This window comes from Heptranchias perlo, chromosome 25, assembly GCF_035084215.1.
Source record: "Heptranchias perlo isolate sHepPer1 chromosome 25, sHepPer1.hap1, whole genome shotgun sequence".
Taxonomy (NCBI): domain Eukaryota; kingdom Metazoa; phylum Chordata; class Chondrichthyes; order Hexanchiformes; family Hexanchidae; genus Heptranchias; species Heptranchias perlo.
In genome coordinates, this window is record NC_090349.1 from 21,016,859 (window position 1) to 21,035,510 (window position 18,652).

Below are 18,652 nucleotides of genomic sequence, written 5' to 3' on the forward strand. Positions count from 1 at the left end.
TGGTGAGCCGCCTTCTTGAACCGCTACAGTCCGTGTGGTGAAGGTTCTCCCACAGTGCTGTTAGGAAGGGAGTTCCAGGATTTTGACCCAGCGACAATGAAGGAACGGCGATATATTTCCAAGTCGAGATGGTGTGTGACTTGGAGGGGAACGTGCAGGTGGTGTTGTTCCCATGTATCTGCTGCTCTTGTCCTTTTAGGTGGTAGAGGTCATGGGTTTGGGAGGTGCTGTCGAAGAAGCCTTGGCAAGTTGCTGCAGTGCATCCTGTGGATGGTGCACACTGCAGCCACTGTGCGCCGATTGTGAAGGGAGTGAATGTTTAGGGTGGTGGATGGGGTGCCAATCAAGCGGGCTGCTTTGTCCTGGATGGTGTCGAGCTTCTTGAGTGTTGTTGGAGCTGCACTCATCCAGGCCAGTGGAGAGTATTCATCACACTCCTGACTTGTGCCTCGTAGATGGTGGAAAGGCTTTGGGGAGTCAGGAGGTGAGTCACTCGCCACAGAATACCCAGCCTCTGACCTGCTCTTGTAACCACAGTATTTATATGGCTGGTCCAGTTAAGTTTCTGGTTAATGGTGACCCCCAGGATGTTGATGGTGGGGGAATTCGGCGATGGTAATGCCGTTGAATGTGAAGGGGAGGTGGTTAGAATCTCTCTTGTTGGAGATGGTCATTGCCTAGCACTTGTCTGGCGCGAATGTTACTTGCCACTTATCAGCCCAAGCCTGGATGTTGTCCAGGTCTTGCTGCATGCGGGCTCGGACTGCTTCGTTATCTGAGGGGTTACGAATGCAACTGAACACTGTGCAATCATCAGCGAACATCCCCATTTCTGACCTTATGATGGAGGGAAGGTCATTGATGAAGCAGCTGAAGATGGTTGGGCCTAGGACACTGCCCTGAGGAACTCCTGCAGAAATAAAAAAAAGGAACTCCTGCAGCACTGCCCTGGGGCTGAGATGATTGGCCTCCAACAACCACTCCCATCTTCCTATCCCTTTTTAAACAATGGCACAACGTTAGCAGTCCTCCACTCCTCCAGCACCACGCCTGTATCCAGAGAGGATTGGAAAATGATGCTCAGAGCATCCGCTATTTCCTCTCTCACTTCTTTTAACAGCCTGGGATACATTTTATCCAGCCCTGGTGATTTATCTACTTTCAAAGATGCTAATCCCCTTAATACTTCCTCTCTCACTATGTTTATCCCATCCAATATTTCACATTCCTCTTCCTTAACTACAATGTCTGCATCGTCCCCCTCTTTTGTGAAGACAGACACAAAGCATTCATTAAGAACCATACCAACGTCTTCCACCTCCACATATAGGTTACCTTTTTGGTCTCTAATAGGCCCTACTCTTTCCTTAGTTATCCTCTTGCTCTTTATGTATTAATAAAACATCTTTTGGTTTTCCTTGCCAATATTTTTTCATGCCCTCTCTTTGCTTTCCTAATTTCCTTTTTAATTTCACCCCTGTACTTTCTATACTCCTCTAGGTTTTCTGCAGTATTGAGTTCTTGATGTCTGGCATAAGCTTTCCTTTTCGGCCTTATCTTACCCTGTATGCTCCTTGAATTGGCAGTCCCACCATTCTTCTTTGTGGGAACATGTTTACTCTGAACTCCTTGAATGCCTCCCACAGCTCTGACATTGATTTATCTTCAAGTGTAAACAATTTTACAACACCAAGTTATAGTCCAGCAATTTTATTTTAAATTCACAAGCTTTCGGAGATTTTCTCCTTCCTCAGGCAAATGTTTCAAGATCTCCTTGAAGCCTACGCATTTATACATATTGAACAATAATACATGGTGTTTACAGACTGCCCCTGCAACTGCCCGTTGCCAAGGCAATCACCGTGTTCAGACAGAGAGGTGTTACCTGCAGAACCTCCGAATACACATTCAATAAAAAAACAAACAGGGAAAAAAAACAGAGAAAAAAAAACACAGAGAGAGGCAGAAACATCCGGAAGGCAGAGAGAGCCAGCAAATGACCCATTATATTAAAAACAGATAACATTTGTTCGCTGGTGGGGTAACGTGTAGCGTGACATGAACCCAAGATCCCGGTTGAGGCCGTCCTCATGGGTGCGGAACTTGGCTATCAATTTCTGCTCGACGATTTTGCGTTGTCGTGTGTCTCGAAGGCCGCCTTGGAGTACGCTTACCCGAAGGTCGGTGGATGAATGTCCATGACTGCTGAAGTGTTCCCCGACTGGGAGGGAACCCTCCTGTTTGGCGATTGTTGCGCGGTGTCCGTTCATCCGTTGTCGCAGCGTCTGCATGGTCTCGCCAATGTACCATGCTCTGGGGCATCCTTTCCTGCAACGTATGAGGTAGACAACGTTGGTTGAGTCACAGGAGTATGAACCATGCACCTGGTGGGTGGTGTCATCTCGTGTGATGGTGGTATCTGTGTCGATGATCTGGCATGTCTTGCAGAGGTTACCGTGGCAGGGTTGTGTGGCGTCGTGGACGCTGTTCTCTTGAAAGCTAGGTAGTTTGCTGCGAACGATGGTCTGTTTGAGGTTGGGTGGCTGTTTAAAGGCGAGTAGTGGAGGTGTGGGGATGGCCATAGCGAGGTGTTTGTCCTCATTGATGACATGTTGAAGGCTGCGGAGAACATGGCGTAGTTTCTCCGCTCCGGGGAAGTACTGGACGACAAAGGGTACTCTGTTGGTTGCGTCCCGTGTTAGTCTCCTGAGGAGGTCTATGCGATTTTTTGCTGTGGCCCGTCGGAACTGTCGATCGATGAGTCGAGCGTCATATCCCGTTCTTACTAGGGCGTCTTTCAGCGTCTGTAGGTGTCCATCGCGTTCCTCCTCGTCTGAGCAGACCCTGTGTATTCGCAGGGCCTGTCCATAGGGGATGGCCTCTTTGACGTGGTTGGGGTGGAAGCTGGAAAAGTGGAGCATCGTGAGGTTGTCCGTGGGCTTGCGGTAGAGTGAGGTGCTGAGGTGCCCGTCTTTGATGGAGATTCGTGTGTCCAAGAAAGAAACTGATTCTGAGGAGTAGTCCATGGTGAGCTTGATGGTGGGATGGAACTTGTTGATGTTATCGTGTAGTCTCTTTAGTGATTCCTTGCCGTGGGTCCATAGAAAGAAAATGTCGTCGATGTATCTGGTGTATAGTGTTGGTTGGAGGTCTTGTGCAGTGAAGAAGTCCTGCTCGAACTTGTGCATGAAAATGTTGGCGTATTGGGGTGCGAATTTGGTCCCCATGGCTGTTCCGTGTGTTTGGGTAAAGAACTGGTTATCGAAGGTGAAGACATTGTGATCCAGGATGAAGCGGATGAGTTGTAGGATGGCTTCCGGAGATTGGCTGTTGTTGGTGTTGAGTATTGATGCTGTCGCAGCGATGCCGTCATCGTGGGGGATACTGGTGTATAGTGCCGAGACGTCCATCGTGGTGAGAAGTGTTCCTGGTTCAACTGGTCCGTGGGTACTGAGTTTTTGTAGGAAGTCTGTAGTGTCACGACAGAAGCTGGGGGTTCCCTGTACGATGGGTTTCAGGATGCCCTCGATGTATCCAGAGAGGTTCTCACACAGGGTTCCGTTGCCTGATACGATGGGACGTCCGGGTGTGTTGGCTTTGTGTATCTTTGAGTACCTTTGAGTATCTTTGTGTACCTTCAAAGCATCCTACGCATTCTCATCCCACGTAATCCCCGCGTGGGAGACTTCTACTGCCTCCCAAAGATACACAAAGCCAACACACCCGGACGTCCCATCGTATCAGGCAACGGAACCCTGTGTGAGAACCTCTCTGGATACATCGAGGGCATCCTGAAACCCATCGTACAGGGAACCCCCAGCTTCTGTCGTGACACTACAGACTTCCTACAAAAACTCAGTACCCACGGACCAGTTGAACCAGGAACACTTCTCACCACGATGGACGTCTCGGCACTATACACCAGTATCCCCCTCGATGACGGCATCGCTGCGACAGCATCAATACTCAACACCAACAACAGCCAATCTCCGGAAGCCATCCTACAACTCATCCGCTTCATCCTGGATCACAATGTCTTCACCTTCGATAACCAGTTCTTTACCTAAACACACGGAACAGCCATGGGGACCAAATTCGCACCCCAATACGCCAACATTTTCATGCACAAGTTCGAGCAGGACTTCTTCACTGCACAAGACCTCCAACCAACACTATACACCAGATACATCGACGACATTTTCTTTCTATGGACCCACGGCAAGGAATCACTAAAGAGACTACACGATAACATCAACAAGTTCCATCCCACCATCAAGCTCACCATGGACTACTCCTCAGAATCAGTTTCTTTCTTGGACACACGAATCTCCATCAAAGACGGGCACCTCAGCACCTCACTCTACCGCAAGCCCACGGACAACCTCACGATGCTCCACTTTTCCAGCTTCCACCCCAACCACGTCAAAGAGGCCATCCCCTATGGACAGGCCCTGCGAATACACAGGGTCTGCTCAGACGAGGAGGAACGCGATGGACACCTACAGACGCTGAAAGACGCCCTAGTAAGAACGGGATATGACGCTCGACTCATCGATCGACAGTTCCGACGGGCCACAGCAAAAAATCGCATAGACCTCCTCAGGAGACTAACACGGGACGCAACCAACAGAGTACCCTTTGTCGTCCAGTACTTCCCCGGAGCGGAGAAACTACGCCATGTTCTCCGCAGCCTTCAACATGTCATCAATGAGGACAAACACCTCGCTATGGCCATCCCCACACCTCCACTACTCGCCTTTAAACAGCCACCCAACCTCAAACAGACCATCGTTCGCAGCAAACTACCTAGCTTTCAAGAGAACAGCGTCCACGACGCCACACAACCCTGCCACGGTAACCTCTGCAAGACATGCCAGATCATCGACACAGATACCACCATCACACGAGATGACACCACCCACCAGGTGCATGGTTCATACTCCTGTGACTCAACCAACGTTGTCTACCTCATACGTTGCAGGAAAGGATGCCCCAGAGCATGGTACATTGGCGAGACCATGCAGACGCTGCGACAACGGATGAACGGACACCGCGCAACAATCGCCAAACAGGAGGGTTCCCTCCCAGTCGGGGAACACTTCAGCAGTCATGGACATTCATCCACCGACCTTCGGGTAAGCGTACTCCAAGGCGGCCTTCGAGACACACGACAACGCAAAATCGTCGAGCAGAAATTGATAGCCAAGTCCCGCACCCATGAGGACGGCCTCAACCGGGATCTTGGGTTCATGTCACGCTACACGTTACCCCACCAGCGAACAAATGTTATCTGTTTTTAATATAATGGGTCATTTGCTGGCTCTCTCTGCCTTCCGGATGTTTCTGCCTCTCTCTGTGTTTTTTTTTTTCTCTGTTTTTTTTCCCTGTTTGTTTTTTTATTGAATGTGTATTCGGAGGTTCTGCAGGTAACACCTCTCTGTCTGAACACGGTGATTGCCTTGGCAACGGGCAGTTGCAGGGGCAGTCTGTAAACACCATGTATTATTGTTCAATATGTATAAATGCGTAGGCTTCAAGGAGATCTTGAAACATTTGCCTGAGGAAGGAGAAAATCTCCGAAAGCTTGTGAATTTAAAATAAAATTGCTGGACTATAACTTGGTGTTGTAAAATTGTTTACAATTGTCAACCCCAGTCCATCACCGGCATCTCCACATCTTATCTTCAAGTAGCTGTTTCCAGTCCATTTTTTGCTAAATCACTTCTCAGCTTAGTAAAATTTGCCTTTCCCCAATTGAGAACTTTAACTCTTGTTCTATCTTTGTCCTTTTCCATAACTGTGTTAAAACTGAATCATGATCACTACCACCAAAATGCTCTCCCACAGCTATGCCTTCATTTCCTAAAACTAAATCCAGAACTGCCCCATCTCTTGTTGGGCTTGCTACGAACTTGCTAAAAAAGTTCTCCTGAATGCAATTTAAGAATTTTGTGCCCTCTATGCCCTTCACACTGTTTGTATCCAGTTAATATTAGGGTAGTTGAAATCCCCTACTATTACTGCTCTATTGTTTTGCACTTCTTAGAAATTTGCCTACACATTTGCTCTTCTATCTCCCTCTGACTGTTTGGGGGTTTCTAGTACACAGTAGTGTGACTGCCCCTTTTTTGTTCTTTAGCTCAACCCATATGGCCTCATTTGATGATCCTTCTAACATATCATCCCTCCTCACAGTTGTGCTTGTCTTGTCCACATGTATAAGTTTACCTTCTCGTTAGATACATGGATAAGAGTTAAAGAAGAGTAGGAGTCTATCAATTTGATACTGCTAATTATATTTTAAACAGCATTGTGTGTACTAGTACAGATACAACAAGTTTATCACAAGTGCTCTGGAAGGAGCGGACAAAGGAAAATACAACACACACAGTGCACCCAGAGCCATCAAATGACGTCCTATTACTTCTTCTGCAACACAGCTCGGAGGCAGTGTAAAAGCCATTTAGTCAGTTTGAAATTATTTTAAAACAACATAAATATGATTTCCTGTCCAACTGACCATATAATCTGCTTTTGGTAGTGTTCGTTAAGGGAGGAATGTTGCCCTGGACACAAGGAGAATGTCCTGATGTTCTTCAAATAGTGCCATATGATCTTTTAAGTCCATTTCACCAGACAGATGAGGTCTTATTAAACATCTTATCCAAAATACAGTCCCTCTAACAATGCTACACTCCCTCGAAACAGCACTATAGTGTCAACCAATTGAGTACTTTTGAAGTGTAGTCACTGTTTCAGATGAAAGAAAGACTAGCATTTATATCATGCCGTGCATGACCTCAGGGAGATCCCAAAGTGTTTTGCAGCCAATTAAATACTTTTGTAGTGTAGTCACTGTTGTAATGCAGCAGCCAATTTGCACACAGCAAAGTACCATAAACAGCAATATGATAATGAACAGATACTCTGTTATAGGTGTTGGTTGAGAGATAAATATGGGCCAGGATACCAAGAAAACCCTCCCTGCTCTTCGTCAAAATTATGCCATGGGATCTTTTACATCCACCTGAGGGGGCAGACAGGACCTCGGTCTAACGGCTCATCCGAAAGACTGCACCTCCAACAGCGCAGCCATGATCTTACTGGTGGAGTAGGGTCAAGGGGACATATGGCCTACTCCTGCTCCTGTTTCTTATGTTCTCTTATAGCAGTCCCTCAGTACTGCAATAGAGTGTCGGCCTAGATTTTGTGCTGGAGTGGGGCTTGAACCCACAACATTATGACTCAGACAAGAATGCATATTGCTGTTCTTCTATGCAACAACAAGACATGGCTTTGTGATCACAATTCTCCAGACAGGAAGTTTGCAATCTCAAACAGCTAGCAGAAGGCAATAAGCAAAGGCCTTTAAAAAGGAGTTTTCAAAAGAACAGAAATAATATGACACTCTGGGTTGCTAAAATACACTTCCAATTACTGAGTAGCATTACCTGGGACTTGGTCACCCTCCCACCCTCTTGTCCAGGTTGTGGCATGTGACAGGGCGAGTGGAGTGGGGGAGACTTGAGAACGAGAGAACAAAATGAACTCAATTAATAATAATTTTAAAATCACTGTAAATTCCTATGGACTTGAGTAAATCTTCCAAGCAGCGAAGTTTGCATAGGAACACAGAACACTCGTATTACATTTCTCTGTGCAGTTTTAGACTCGTTGGTTTTAAGCAAACAGAAGAATGTAGTATGAGCCTTCATGTGTGAACTTCACTGATGCAAAATATACCCTGAGTTGCAGTTAAGCTGCATGTACTGTTATTTTATGTTGCGGTATGCAGTGGTCACAGAGACCATGACTGTTCTACATTCGGATTTCTTGTTTCGCCCCCCCAGTGATTTGAAAGTCAGTTCCAGACACCAAGGTGTGCACACACTATGGGTAATGGGCCACATTTATGTGCCCCTGCACACATACCAGAAGCAAGCACTGAAACTGCAAACGTAAGGATGAAACTTTGGCCGAGGTTTCGGTACAAAAAAGCAGTTTTGAGTAGATTTTTGTTGGCGGGCGACAGCATTAGGTGTCTGTCCCAAGTCCTGATTGATCGGTGCCTGTGCATTGCAAAAGGGATGATCCTGGATCGGAACGACGGTCGCACTCGAACACACAAGTGTTTGAAATGGACAGAGGTGGACGTTATAAAACGGTTAGCCGTCTCTATAGTGGCCGGAGAACGCTGACCAGTTACCGAATGTTCAAGTCTGTCCATTTCAAATACTTCCCGGGGTCTGGTTACTGGGATTTCGCTAAATCAACGAACTTTTCCTCTGTTCCTGACACCGTACAATCTGTTAACAGCCTTTTTGCGATTCCTTTGCAGGCCAACAGTAGGTTTCATATTATTTTCCCTTCGTGCAAAAGTAAAGTTCTTGTTTTGAGTAAAATATTTACCTGTATTTGAGATTTATCCAGTGGAGGTCCGACGATTGCTGACCACCTGGGCCGTTTCCTAATTTTCCGAAGTCTGAGGAGAGAAGCCTTTGCAATCGAGTGGGTTCAGTCGGAGCCTTGGTTAAAGTCTGACTGAGTTAATGGTCGAGGTTAAAGTCTGACTGAGTTAATGGTCGAGGTTAAAGTCTGACTGAGTTAATGGTCGAGGTTAAAGTCTGACTGAGTTAATGGTCGAAGTTAAAGTCTGACTGAGTTAGTGGTCGAGGTTAAAGTCTGACTGAGTTAATGGTCGAGGTTAAAGTCTGACTGAGTTAGTGGTCGACGTTAAAGTCTGACTGAGTTAATGGTCGAGGTTAAAGTCTGACTGAGTTAATGGTCGAGGTTAAAGTCTGACTGAACTAACGGTCGAGGCTGCGGTATTAACCGTAGTCCTGGAAACAGTCGCCCACCGCAGCATCAGTCAGTTCCGGGTTGTCCCCTCCCCCGGTCTGGGAACATTCAGGACAAAGTCGCCAATTTATATTATCAGCCATCCCACAGGAATAACATTTCCGTCTGAGTCCCGCGGCAGAGCGGTTAGAATTGCTGCCCGTGAGTGTTCGCAGCTCGCCGGGATCACCGTCATGAGGCTCGGGCGGGGGGCACGGCCTGCCGCTCGCCCGATATCCGCCCGGGGTTAAAATCCGGGGAATTTTTTTAAATTGGACTAGAAAAGTTTAAGAGGCGTTCTGAGGGGTTTTAGTATCATAAATGTTGAAAAGCTACTTCCACTGGTCGATGAATCAGTTTTTGGCATTTCTACAATTTTTTTTACCACCAAGTTTCTGCCCAGTGATTTTTCAAACCTTTCCCCAGCATTAACTGCTAGTTATGTGCATTACTGCTCCTGGCAGACAGGAGACTGGCATTTTGGCAGGGATGATATCAAGCTTTCCTGCCCTCTATCTGACTTTAGAAAAGACTGATTCTAACTGGATGTGACTTATGCAAAAGAAAAGAGTTTAGTGTGCAACTACTGAATGAAAGCAATCCTGCCCATAAATTCCAGCCTGTTGCAAAGTTGCATTTTAAAACTCCACATCCTGGACACTTTTTAAACTTACTTTTCAATGTTCTTAATGTCATGAGAGAGCACCAGACCTGCCATGCATTGTTCTAACAGTAAAATGTAGCCACCCTGAGAGCAGAACTCCATGGGGGTGATTTTAGGAGACAATTGCAGGTGCGTTGGGGGCGGGGGGGCTCCGAAATCCCGTTCGGGTTCACAAGCCGGCTCCAACCCGCTGACTGCCGAGTTTCCCAGGGTCCTACCTGTGCGTGAGCAACCCAAAAACGGAAGTCCCACCGGCAATTAAAGCCAGTGGGATGACCATTAAAGAGCCAAATATACCTCACTGAGGTACTTAAGGCACTTTACCTGTGACAGATGAAGGGATTAGAAAGATTTTTAACTTACCTGGGTGGCTTGCCCACCGCTTCTGATTCATGCCCGGTGAAACAATCGCACGTTGATAGTGATTAACGACTTCTCCGGGTTTCGCGCCCGGCAGCTGGCCTGATTGACAGGCTGGCTGCCATCAGGAGTTGCAACGCGAGGGGGGGTCGGCGAGAAAGAGAGAGAGCGAGATGTCATCCAGCACTGGAATGGAAGATCCGGGGAGGGGGGGGAGAATGGAAGATCCGGCACTGGATTGGAAGACCGGGTGGGGTGGGGGAGGGGAGAATGGAAGATCCGGCGCTGGACTGGAAGATTGGGGGGGTTTCCAGTCCATCAGTCAACGTGCGATCGCGTTGGAAACGGTAAGTTTGGTTCATGCGGGTTTGCCACGTGCACCTTCACCCCCCCCCCCCCCCGCCCCTGCTGCCAACCCGCCATCATGGTAAAATTGAGCCCCATGTGTGCACAGTACTCCTTTGTCTGATCTCAATGCAAACCCTTAGTAGCAGTCTAACTGTGTTCTGAAAACCCTCAGTCAGCAGTAAAAATTCAGTCTACAGGCTGGGTTTCATACTTCACATATACTGGACTCGGATCAATAACTGCAGCCTTATTTAATATCAAAATATTCTACTTCCCAGTGTGTCTGCTCCTAAATCCTTGTTGTCTGGAGCTATAGAAACAACATAATCATTAGCATAGCCAGTAATCTGGATAACTGTAGACACACCACTGCTGATAGAACGATCCAGTTAATGTAGATTTATTCTTCTAATCATATTTTTTTAATTAAAATGAAGATAAAAAAATATAGATTTATAGCCTGATCTTACTGATAGCAGAATGAAGCTGTCATATGTTGGTTATTTAGTTATATTCTTTCTTGTGCATGATTGTGGTAAAGTGTCTTACAAGATTGTAGCACTGATGCTTAAAGATAGAGAGGAACAGAATAAAAGGTGAAAGGGGTTTCAATTTTTACAGAAAATTAATGAAGTAAAACTACTGAAAATATGTAAAAGTTATAATTCATATTATTTTGTTAGGTGCTGTAAAGCTATGAAAATCATATTTTTTTTCTGTGACCACATTATTGACTGCACATTGGTTTCTGATTTGATGGGATGTCTGGATTAGAAGCAGTGAATTCTAGTAGGCACTATTGGTGCCTAACTTAGGGCTGAATGAAGTGCTTGGGTGTTTCTCACTTGGTAAGTTCCCAATCACAGCAAGGCTGTTAAGGGGAGATAAGCAGTAGAGGCTAGGATAAGGGCAAGAAAAGTCAGAGGTACTGAAGGAAAGTAACTGAGACCCAGTCATGCTCTCCTTAGATTTCATTACAGAGCACCATTGGCAAAGACCGAGGAACTTTACCTTGAATCTCTAGAAGACATAGAGCGAATAATTAGCATCTAAAATACAAGGCCAAGTTCCCTAAATCGTGTGTCCATCTGCTACCCCTAAAATAAATATTCCTCAATGCTTTACATTCTTGAAATATTTTCTTTCTTGCATCCAAATAATGAGCCAGTAATAAAGTGGAAGATCCCTAATACTAATAAATCTGGAAGTCAACAGCTGACACCAATGTAAACCCCTCTACCTTAGGGAATAATTCAGTTGGTTTCTATTTCTGTCTCTGTTCCATCCGTCATAAATAGGAGCAGACAATGTAAGATATGCCCTTGGAATGGTGTGAAAATAAGCCAAAGTCAAGTTGGTACAACATCAGAAGCACCAACTGTAAGTAAAGTATGGCAAAGATTTCACAATAAATTTTCTTTGACAGTTTCTCTGGCATTTGTTGGCAAACTTGTGGCATTATGTAACACGGAGCTGGACATTCCAGTTCATTGGCTGTATTTATGGATCATTCTCCACTAAGTTCCTGCCAAACTGCATTATGCTCGAAATTGTGACACATTAATGCAGTAGTGTACGGTATTTTTCAAACTTTGGAACTGGCCGGGTAGACTACAATGCTCTCTTTTGTTCATCCACATTCCTATGTTTTCAAAATGAGGCTACAAAATTGTGTGAAAGTTTTACATTTTCTAAATTCAATTACATTATTGTAGCTTTTTAAATTACTCATGTCGGGGTTTGAGGATACAGAGAACTGATACAGACAAGCAATTGCTATATCGTACTCACTACTCCTATGGAAATGTAAATAACACTCCCTTCTAGGTGTCTCTGGTTTTTGCTAATTGTATTTCTCTTTGTTATATCAACATTTTTTTTAGAGAATTATTTTTCTAACCCTGATAAATGTAGTTTTAGTGTTCAGAGCACAAAAGTGTTCCAATAGCACAGGAGGATAACCAAGCTGTTGCTTCTCCCTTGAGCACGTAATCTAGGCTGACACTTCAGTGCAATACTGCGGAGTGCTGCATGTCAGAGGTGTTGTCTTTTGGTTAAGGTGTTAAGCCGAGGCTCCATCTACCCTCCCAGGAGGACGTAAAAGATCCCATGGCACTATTTGAAGAAAAGGAGAGTTCTCCCCAGTGTCCTGGCCAATAATTATCCCTCATCCAACATCACTAAAACAGATTATCTGGTCATTATCTCATTGCTGTTTGTGGGATCCTGCTGTGTGCAAATTAGCACCTTGTAGAAGTAGCAGACAGGGTGCTCAAGCAAGATACTTCGCCAATATGACACAATAGGGTAGACACCATGTTAAGCAGTAATTGTAGATAGGGTGAATGGATTTTTTGGCATTTTTTGGTGAATGTTGTTCTGCAAACAGAGAGTTCTGAATTAATTTCTGTGTAATCTTGCAACTTTGGAAGTTGAGTGTTGGCAGGAGAAATGTAGACTTCTGTCTTATGAAGGAACTAGGCAAAAGTCTTTGATAGTGAGAGACTTTGTGAGGGTGTGCTGGGGGAGGAGAACAGACAACTGTGAGGTAATTTTATTTGGGTGTCAACTTTTATTCAATGAAAGCACTGGGCTATAAGTTGTGTCCTGGCTTCTGACTGTCCTGTTCCATGTCCTCCCCTTCTAGTACACCCTCCTCTTCTGCTCCTCCCCAATCATCATCACCATCCTCTTCAGCTTCTGCTAGCAGCAAGCCTTTCTTGATTGTAATATGATGTAACATGCAGCAAGCTATAATGATTCTGGTATTTATTGCTGGCCTATATTGGAGGGCATCATTAGATTTATCCAGGCACCTAAAACAAGACCTCAGGACACCTATAATCTGCTCTATCATACTTCTTGTACTGGCATAGCCCTTATTACATCTGTTGACTCCTCTAACTACAGAGGCCTACTGGAGTTATTAGCCCTGATGGCCAATCAACAAAAGAAAAGAAAGAGAAAGAAAGAAAAAAGGAAGACAAGTGGAAAAGGGAAAGGGACAGGCTCAGGCTGGAAAATAGGCATGCGGCCATCGTTTAATATTAGAGTAGTATGGGGAATGTCTCTATCAATCAAATGTCCTTCATTCTTTGTCTGGATCCCATTTCTCTGTCTGCATATATCTTTTTAGTAATGTCAACCCAAATATCTCTATCTAAAATTACTTGCCTCCTTTCTCTCCCTGTAGAAGCACTTCTAGCACCTGTTTCCCACAGTGATTCAGTACATAACATGAACATATTGATACTGGCCATGAACTTGGGGAGGCCTCTGCCTTCAAGCTTCACCTTCTCCTAATCGGTTGATGAACTCAAACCCAATGATATCTGGCTAACCCTCCTCAAAATGGCTCAAAGGCTTGTACTGCTCGAGGCCACCTCCAGTTCATGTCTGCTCATGTCCATTACATACCATCTTGTCCTGTAAGTAGTCTGAAGGCAATCTTGAGATATGGAATACAAATGTCATGCAGCTGCCCATCTTCATGGTCATCCTATCTCATATCGAATGAAAATTGCACATGTCACTCCGCTTTTTAAGAAAGGAGAGAGAGGGAAACCAGGGAATTATAGACCAGTTAGCCTAACATCTGTTGCGGGGAAAATGCTGGAGTCTATAATTAAGGATAGGGTGACTGAACACCTCAAGAATTTTCAGTTAATCAGAGAGAGCCAGCATGGATTTGTGAAAGGTAGGTCGTGCCTGACAAACCTGATTGAATTTTTTGAAGAGGTGACTAAAGTAGTGGACAGGGGAGTGTCAATGGATGTCACTTATATGGACTTTCAGAAGGCATTTGATAAGGTCCCACATAAGAGACTGTTAGCTAAGATAGAAGCTCATGGAATCGAGGGAAAAGTACGGACTTGGATAGGAAGTTGGCTGAGCAAAAGGCGACAGAGTAGGGATAATGGGAAGGTACTCACATTGGTAGGATGTGACTAGTGGAGTCCCGCAGGGATCTGTTTTGGGGCCTCAATTATTCACAATATTTATTAATGACTTAGATGAAGGCATAGAAAGTCTCAGATCTAAGTTTGCCGATGACAGAAAGATTGGTGGCATTGTAAGCAGTGTAGATGAAAACATAAAATTACAAAGGAATATTGATAGATTAGGTGAATGGGCAAAACTGTGGCAAATGGAATTCAATGTAGGCAAATGTGAGGTCATCCACTTTGGATCAAAAAAGGATAGAACAGGGTACATTCTAAATGGTAAAAAGTTAAAAACAGTGGATGTCCAAAGGGACCTAGGGGATAGGTACATAGATCATTGAAGTGTCATGAACAGGTGCAGAAAATAATCAATAAGACTAATGGAATGCTGGCCTTTATATCTAGAGGACCAGAGTACAAGGGGGCAGAAGTTATGCTGCAGCTATACAAAACCCTGGTTAGACCGCACCTGGAGTACTGTGAGCAGTTCTGGGCACCGCACCTTCGGAAGGACATATTGGCAGCGTAGATTTACTAGAATGATACCCGGACTTCAAGGGTTAAGTTACGAGGAGAGATTACACAAATTGGGGTTGTATTCTCTAGAGTTTAGAAGGTTAAGGGGTGATCTGATTGAAGTTTATAAGATATTAAGGGGAACGGATAGGGTGGATAGAGAGAAACTATTTCCGCTGGTTGGGGATTCTAGGAGTAGGGGGCACAGCTAAAAATTAGAGCCAGACCTTTCAGGAGCGAGATTAGAAAACATTTCTACACACAAAGAAGGGTGGTAGAAGTTTGGAACTCTCTTCCGCAAACGGCAATTGATACTAGCTCAATTGCTAAATTTAAATCTGAGATAGATAGCTTTTTAGCAACCTAAGGTATTAAGGGATATGGGCCAAAGGCGGGTATATGAAGTTAGATCACAGATCAGCCATGATCTTTTCAAATGATGGAGCAGGCACGAGGGGCTGAATGGCCTACTCCTGTTCTTATGTTCCTAAAATTCAGCACGGAGGTAGGATTGCTTATGTCTTTATGGCTTTCTGCTGCCCATAAGTTTTGCATATGAACTTCCTCAGTGCATTTCATTCACGCAAGAGGTATGCCCATGCATGATAAGCATTTAGTGCCATGGATCTCTCTCACCAGTACTACGCTGGTTAACCTATTGATATTCGATAGCATGGTTTATCAGAAAAAGATTTAAAGTTCATCAGAGCAGACCTTCTGACATGACTACTTGTAGCAAGTGTTTGACATTCATAACAGTATTTTTGACTTATCTTAGCTGATTCGCTATCTCAAGAATCCAGCTGATCTAAAGGGATATCAGGAATATGTCTGACCTGAAGAAATCAGCTAAGATAAGTCAAAAATACTGTTATGAATGTCAAACACTTGCTACAAGTAGTCATGTCAGAAGGTCTGCTCTGATGAACTTTCCTGGCTGCTATTTCCTCCCATTCCTACTGCATCCAGTGTTTCTGGGAACAGTGGCCATTTCTGCTAAAAATTACTTGCCACCTTTCCCCCATTCCCTGTAGAAGCACTTCCAGCACCTGATCATCAACCATATACTTTCTCAGCCTTGATGTCTCAATGTACAGGAATATTTTGCAGTAACAATTGTGGGGATTTAGATTACTTATTAGCACCGCTGACAGCTGCTGGCCCTTGTTATTGGTAGTGCTGCTCCATTGGTCAGCCTGCTGTTCGATCATTATAATGCCCAAAACCAGCAATATCAAAAATTGACGGGATTACCTTGTAACTCCCAAAATCCTTAAGCAATACTCAATTAACCCTTGAATAGTGGTCCAACAGCCAGTTCTTGGCTTATTTGTTGAAAGTAATAATAACAATTAAATTTCCAAATGAATAGCTGCCCAGGCATACTTCCACTTTCAGTTCCATCTGCCATAAATGATTAGCTTGGCAATGAAACAAATGTATTACATGACCAAATAATTCCCAGCTTAAGTAGCTTGTCTGATTAACATACCGCTTCCAGTTCAAACCCTGATTAGACTAGATGTAAATTTAGGCTTGTTCTGCACTTCTAAATTCAAATTCACCAGCACTAATTTGTAATATACAGTGCTATAAATGAACTCACCCAATGACAGCTTGGAGCAAAATCTCTTATCCCAGGGCACTGTATGGCACATCATGAAAACACACTAGGGCCGATTTCATGGTCTTGCACTCCCAGCTGGGGGTGCATTGTGGGAAATTGCAGTTGCACATGGAGAATCAAGGGCTGCACTGTGAGTGCAGCTCTCTGCTTGGATTCACATAATTGGCCCTCATATTTTCACCTCAGGGACTGATAGGAAGAAAGTTTCATCCGTCTACCTGCAGTAGTGGTCCAACGTATCATTTTTCAGGCTGTTAACTGTTTTAGTTTCCATAGTAATCACAGAGACATTATACCAGAATCACAGGCACCTTGCACGACCCCACAGAACAACCCATTCTCCCTCCTACTGATAACGTAATGACCCTATGGTTGGCGTTCCTTTACTTTTCAATTGTGACTCTTCCCGAAAGGAGACAGGATGCACATTACATAACTGACTTAGGCAGGAGACAGTAAAGTATTTCCTTTACCTTACGCCACAAAAAGAGAGCAAGGTGGCAGGTCGGAAATAACTTGCAGCGTGATTTAAGGTCATTTCGAGGAAAAACCCAATTCCCATTGACAATAAAGTTATATTGTGGCAAAGGACATTCAACCGAACAGGTATTTGTTGGGTAGTATCTAAGTATAGCTGTTATCATCAGCACTGTGGCTAACAGCAATCTTGTATGTCATGCTGTAAAAATGAATGCCCTGCCCCCACCCAGGCAGGAGAGCATAGAAAGTCAGTGCCATCATTACTGGGACAGAGTGAAACACTTTTAGTGTGTGTAGCTAACACAACACATCAAGCTGCTAATGTTATTCCGTGGTACGGTAAGCGGAATAAAATATTACCCGCTGGACCTTTCAATGGCCAAGACATAAATTAATAAGATTTTCTCCTGTACTGCATGCTGAAACCAATCCAAAATTAGCAAGCATGAAGACTAGAATGTGTATATTTATTCTGTGTGAGTTCAGCAATTTATATGAGCTTTAAGTACTAGTTGTCTCTGAGACCGTACAGCTACAGCATGTTTCATTATAATATAGATGAGGCATTTTATCGCTCATACTTTCAGTGCTAACCCTCTAAACTGCATACTTTTATGTCAGGACGTGCAACTTGTTTTCTATAATTCTGCACCTCCAACAACAGATGTCCAGCTTTTCCTTGTCCTTGAATTTCAGATGCCAGAAGCAATAGATGTTAAAATTTGGAAGTTAGGAGCAAAAAGGGAAGTCAGTTACAACATTTTCACCCAAAGGGTTCTAAAGTTGTGGAGTAAGTTATGAAGAAAGGCCATTGAAGCGGACAGTATAAATGGGTTGGACAGAAAATCGGACCCATTTCTGGTGAAAGAGCTGAGGTATATGGAGAGAAGACGTGTAAGTGGAGTTGAACTCTCAGAAAGTGACAGGATTGTTGGGCTTAATGGCCCTTTTCTATTCTTAATAATTCTTTTTTTAGGCATCGGTCTTGATTCAGTGATTGCGTTCTTGCCTGAGTCAGAAGGTATTGGGTTCAAGCGCCACTCCAGTGACTTGAGCATATAATCTAGACAGTCACTTTAGTACAGTACTGAGGGAGTGCTGCACTGTCAGAGGTGCTGTTTTTTTTCTAAATGAGATATTAAACCAATCTGCCCTCTCAGGAAGATGTAAAAGATCCCAAGGCCACTATCCAAGAAGATAAGGGGAGTTCTCCCAGTGCCGTGGACAACATTATCTCTCAATCAACATCACTAAAACAGATTATCTGGTAATTTGTCTAATTGCTGGTTGGGGACCTTGCTGTGTACAAATTGGCAGCGGTATTTCCTGACATTACAACACTGACTACAATTTTAAAATACTTTGTTGGCTGTACAGTGCTTTGAGACATCCTGAGATCATGAAAGGCACTATATAATTTTTTCTTTTTTATATTCTTGTGTCTTCAATGACACCTCATCATCTGGGCAACCCACTCAACCCAGCATGTTGCAATCCATTGTTCATCAATGGAGACAAGGAAATTTTTATTCATTTTGTAAACCAGCACATGATTATGAGATGTCCATGTCAGGACCTAGTTGATTATAGGCTGATGTACCAAAACTAGCTCAAGGACCCACATGCCTTTAATTAACCTTGGAGCATATTGACTAAGTATGGAAAAAACAAAGCAAATTAACAAATTTATCAAATAAATTGGATTGTCAAAAGCCCAGTGATTGTTCTCAACCTGTTTCATAGAATATTTTAGTGTTTGATCCAGCATCTAAATCAAATTAAAGAAAATATTAAAATATTTATGCAGTTAAATTAATAATCACACATTTAATTTTAATCGTAAGTGTCATCAATAAACAAACCCAATGGGTTCAT

The 18,652-nt window shown here is 44.0% G+C and overlaps 1 protein-coding gene across 2 annotated transcripts in view; it reads right to left on the minus strand.

Annotated features, from left to right (window-relative positions):
* sdsl (serine dehydratase-like) overlaps window positions 1–8,851 on the minus strand; it is a 45,566-nt gene extending 36,715 nt beyond the window's left edge. Inside the window, exon 1 of one of the 2 annotated variants that reach the window (XM_068005709.1) lies at window positions 8,410–8,851. The gene's annotated coding sequence lies outside the window, so the exon portion shown is untranslated. Of the gene's footprint in view, window positions 1–7,451; window positions 7,507–8,409 lie in introns of those variants that run through there. The other variant, XM_068005711.1, reaches the window with a different exon arrangement.
* Window positions 8,852–18,652: the final 9,801 nt, after the last annotated feature.